Source organism: Lolium rigidum, chromosome 1 (genome assembly GCF_022539505.1).
Source record: "Lolium rigidum isolate FL_2022 chromosome 1, APGP_CSIRO_Lrig_0.1, whole genome shotgun sequence".
Lineage (NCBI taxonomy): Eukaryota > Viridiplantae > Streptophyta > Magnoliopsida > Poales > Poaceae > Lolium > Lolium rigidum.
In genome coordinates this window covers 119,679,206-119,684,817 of record NC_061508.1, presented here as the reverse complement: position 1 = coordinate 119,684,817, position 5,612 = coordinate 119,679,206, and positions in this window count along the sequence as shown.

The window sequence follows — 5,612 nt, the reverse complement described above, 5'->3', positions numbered from 1 at the left end:
GTTTGTTTCAAATAAACCTTGCTAGCCTAAACCTTGTATCGAGAGGGAATACTTCTCATGCATCCAAATCCTTGAGCCAACCACTATGCCATTTGTGTCCACCATACCTACCTACTACATGGTATTTCTCCGCCATTCCAAAGTAAATTGCTTGAGTGCTACCTTTAAACAATTCAAAAGTTATTACCTCTTATTTGTGTCAATGTTTTATAGCTCATGAGGAAGTATGTGGTGTTTATCTTTCAATCTTGTTGGGCAACTTTCACCAATGGACTAGTGGCTTCATCCGCTTATCCAATAACTTTGCAAAAAGAGCTGGCAATGGGATTCCCAAGTCCCAAATTAATTAACAAAAATAGACACTCCTCCATGGTATGTGATTGTTGGACGGCACCCGAAGGATTCGGTTAGCCATGGCTTGAGAAAGCAAAGGTGGGGAGGAGTGTCATCATAATAAAACTAAAATAAAAAGGCACTCCTTCATGGTATGAGATTGTTGGCAGGCACCCGAGGATTCGGTTAGCCATGGTTTGTGAAAGAAAGGTTGGAAGGAGTGCCACCCAAAAATAAATAAAATGGGAGCCGCTCTTTGAAGGTTTGTCTGGCAAGGTAGATAGAGTACCCATTACCATTCGTTGACAACAACAAACACCTCTCAAAACTTTACTTTTATGCTCTCTATATGTTTTCAAAATCAAAGCTCTAGCACAAATATAGCAATCGATGCTTTCCTCTTTGAAGGGTTATTCTTTTACTTTATTGTTGAGTCAGTTTACCTATCTCTCTCCACCTCAAGAAGCAAACACTTGTGTGAACTGTGCATTGATTCCTACATACTTGCATATTGCACTTATTATATTGCTTTGCATTGACAACTATCCATGAGATATACATGTTACAAGTTGAAAGCAACCGCTGAAACTTAATCTTCCATTATGTTGCTTCAATGCCTTTACTTTGAATTTATTGCTTTATGAGTTAACTCTTATGCAAGACTTATTGATGCTTGTCTTGAAGTACTATTCATGAAAAGTCTTTGCTTTATGATTCATTCGTTTACTCATGTCATTACCATTGTTTTGATCGCTGCATTCATTACATATGCTTACAATAGTATGATCAAGGTTATGATGGCATGTCACTTAAGAAATTATCTTTGTTATCGTTTTACCTGCTCGAGACGAGCAGAACTAAGCTTGGGGATGCTGATACGTCTCCGACGTATCGATAATTTCTTATGTTCCATGCTACTTTATTGATGATACCTACATGTTTTATGCACACTTTATGTCATATTCGTGCATTTTCTGGAACTAACCTATTAACAAGATGCCGAAGTGCCGCTCTCGTTTTCTGCTGTTTTTGGTTTCAGAAATCCTAGTAACGAAATATTCTCGGAATTGGACGAAATCAACGCCCAGGTTCCTATTTTGCCCGGAAGCATCCAGAACACCCGAGAGTCGCCAGAGGGGGGCCACACAGGCCCCAGATGATAGGCCAGCGCGGCCCAGGCCCTGGCCGCGCCAGCCTATGGTGTCATCGCCCCTTCGACCTTCCGACGCTGCCCTTTCGCCTATATAAAGCCCCTGCGTCGAAAACCCTTACGGAAGAAGCCACGGTACGTGAAAAGTTCCAGAGCCGCCGCCATCGCGAAGCCAAGATCTGGGGGACAGGAGTCTCTGTTCCGGCACCCTGCCGGACGGGGAAGTGCCCCCGGAAGGCTTCTCCATCGACACCGCTGCCATCTCCACCGCCATCTTCATCACCGCCGCTGCTCCCATGAAGAGGGAGTAGTTCTCCATCGAGGCTCGGGGCTGTACCGGTAGCTATGTGGTTCATCTCTCTCCCATGTACTTCAATACAATAATCTCATGAGCTGCCTTACATGATTGAGATTCATATGATGATGCTTGTAATCTAGATGTCATTATGCTAGTCAAGTGAGTTTTACTTATGTGATCTCCGGAGACTCCTTGTCCCACGTGTGTAAAGGTGACGCAGTGTGTGCACCGTGTGGGTCTCTTAGGCTATATTTCACGTAATACTTATTCACTGTTATGAATGGCATAGTGAAGTGCTTATTTATATCTCTTTATGATTGCAATGTGTTTTGTATCACAATTTATCTATGTGCTACTCTAGCAATGTTGTTAAAGTAGTTTTATTCCTCCTGCACGATGTAATGGTGACAGTGTGTGCATCCGTGTTAGTACTTGGTTTATGCTATGATCATGATCTCTTGTAGATTGCGAAGTTAACTATTGCTATGATAGTATTGATGTGTATTATTCCTCCTACATAAGCATGAAGGTGACAAGTGTGCATGCTACGTTAGTACTTGGTTTAGTCGTATTGATCTATCTTACACTCTAAGGTTATTTAAATATGAACATTTAATTGTGGAGCTTGTTAACTCCGGCATTGAGGGTTCGTGTAATCCTACGCAATGTGTTCATCATCCAACAAGAGAGTGTAGAGTATGCATTTATCTATTCTGTTATGTGATCAATGTTGAGAGTGTCCACTAGTGAAAGTCTAATCCCTAGGCCTTGTTCCTAAATATCGCTATCACTCGCTTGTTTACTATTTTATCGCGTTACTATCGCTGCGTTACTACCGCATGTTTACTTCCCGCAATATTACTACCATCAACCGCACGCCAGCCGAGCTATTTTCTCGGCGCCGTACTCATCGCTTCATATTCATTCATACCACTTGTATTTCACTATCTCTTCGCCGAACTAGTGCACCTATTAGGTGTGTTGGGGACACAAGAGACTTCTTGCTTTGTGGTTGCAGGGTTGCATGAGAGGGATATCTTTGACCTCTTCCTCCCTGAGTTCGATAAACCTTGGGTGATCCACTTGAGGGAAACTTGCTGCTGTTCTACAAACCTCTGCTCTTGGAGGCCCAACACTGTCTACAAGAATAGAAGCACCCGTAGACATCAATTCACCGCGAGATTCGGCCTACAATGAAGAAACTGCTGACGAGGCTCGACAGCTATCTGTGGATCTGATCGAAGAAGCTCGGAACCTAGCCGATCAACGTTCCGCCATTTACCAGAGCAGAAGCTCCGACGCTACCATAGTTGTCGAGTTCGGAACCGCTCGTTTATGGCAGGAGACCTGGTCCTCCGTCTTCGACAGGTGAAAGACCATAAGTTGCAATCTCCATGGGCCGGAGAAGAGACATCACCTTCATCATCATCTTCAACTTATTCTGTCGGAGAAGTGGCGCCACCCTTGGATTTGTCCTTGGAACTAGTCTAGGTAAACTGGCCTTCATCGCCGGATCCGACAGGACGTGCCTCCGCTTCTTGCTCCTTGTCATATTCCGCTTCAAGGGCTTCGTCGATAGGAAGCACGACCTTGTCGAAGAATTCGTCGTGGCGAATCCAGCGCGCAATCCGGGTATCATAACCACTGCATGCATCTAATAATGCGTCTACATTTGCATCCGGAGGAACTCCGGCAGTGGTAATATCGATGTCCAGATTCGGAGCGCGCGCTAAGCACATGGCCAAAGACATCTGGGCGGCGCCCCTGGAAGACGAGGCCCAAAGATCCACAACCAATTCCGGGAGAGCGTCCATTCTTTTGATAAGATCTCAGACATTGCAGGTCCTGCTCTCCTTAATTGCCAAGTTGTGGCAGATTTTCTGACACACGGAGATCAGATCGTTGCAATCTTCTCCGGCGAGCCGGATCAGATCATCGCGCGGGAACTGGTTGCGACGGTCTTCGTCGTACCCAAGCGGCTCTGCAGAAAATGGTCGGAGCTGAGCATCAGTTTGAGTTCAGGGGATTAGTGTGATTCTGGAGTTCCAGATACTTACCCATGACATCTGTGTTTAGAAGGTCCCAGCCTTTCTCCGCTATAGTCATGTAGTTCCGGAGCCCATGGACTTCTTTTTGAAGTTCCTTCAGTGTGTCGCTGTCAACCTTTTGCTTGGTCACAAGATTAGCCTCTTTCTTGAGGAACTCAGAGTTCTTTTCTGCCAGTTGTTTCTCTGCAGATTCTCGCTTCTGATTCGCCTCCATGAGCATTGTCTCTAAATCATTATGAGAGGAGCGCAGGATCTCAAGCTCGGAGGAAGCAGTGGCAAGGGAGGAAGATGCACCTGTTAAAGTTAAGTTAAAAATCATTTTGGTAGTCAGAAATTTGGACTAATGGTAAGCTAGGTCGGAAACATACCTTGGGCTTCCGCCAGCTGCTTTTCCAGATCCGCAATCTTCTCTTTGTGCGCTTGGATATCATCCGCCTGGCTTAAGGTGACGCGGCACTGCAGGGAGATATTCTTGTACAGTTCATAATGCAGCGCCTGTTGTTCCTGTAAAAGACGGAGCATGGATAAGTTTCTGGACGCATATAAGTTCTCTTTCGAAGCATCATTGCCGGAAAATTTCCGCCATGACTCTCGGGGGATACCACGACAATTTTAAAAAAATTAGTTTGGTTTACTCAAAGTATCAAGGTTCTAACTATTGCTAGTTTCCGCCTAGACACTTGGGGCTACTAGGAATAGTGGTTTACCTTGCGCTTGATGAGCAGCTGGTCGAAAAAGTCACTGATTTCCTTCTTGTGGAGCTGAATCTCGAAAGAATCAACATCAGCTTTGCCCCATGCGTTGCTCAGCATGGAGTTCAGCAGGTCTTGCTCAAGCTCCCACTTTTCCAACTCCGTCAGCTTGTGGAAGAACTTATGTGAATAAGCCTTCGGAGTGGAGTACAAGTTTGATGGATCACCGAAATTGGCAGGAAAATCGATGGCATCCTTAGCCGGAGCTTCAGCCTTGTCGTTGGAGGTCACTTCCGCCTCCTCTGGGATCTTATCTTGAGGCTCCTCTGGAGCAGCTCGCTTTGTAGCGGAACAGCTTCCGCCTCCCTTCTCGCTGCTCACAGGAATAATTTCCGGTTGAGCATGGGCAGCTGGGTCAGGGGAGGGCTAGGCCTTAGGTGGAGTCGAGTGGGGAGCTGGGTTGGAGGAACTTGGTGGTGTCGGGGTAATTGGGCTCACGGCCTGAGACGTCCTCAGATATTTCATGATTGACTTCTGGGTGTTAACCCGTGAAGCTGGGACTTTTTGGCTCCTGCAACAAGCAAAGGAAAGATATAAGTAACAAAGTTATGAAGTTAAAGTGAGATGTGTTCCCGGATACTTACGTGGCGCCGGGGATCACCGGGCGCGGCCCTTTCCCTGCATTGGATAGCAGTTTGAGGCGTTCACGCTCCGCCTTCTTGGAGTCGAGGCGTGGGGGTAGTTTGGCCTTTTTGGCAGAGGCCTCGCCGCTGGCTCCGGCTTCGAAGCCGGAAACCTTGGCGCGGGGACGCTTGGCGGTTCGGGGAGCAGCTTTCTTGGGAGCTTGCTCCTCCTCCTCATCATCGTCCTCCGGATCCTCCTCCGCCCCTTTGGCGCTAGCAGGTACTCGGATCACGTTCCTAAATTTATCCTCCGCCAAAGTATTGAGCTGAAGAGGAAAATATAGAAAGGTTAAAACACTTCAAGAATGAGAAGTTAAAATGACTGAAGTACGAATACGTACCGGAGGACACTTGTTGTCAGTAATTATATCTTTTCCAATCTCCGGGACCGCCTGTCCCGGGGAATCT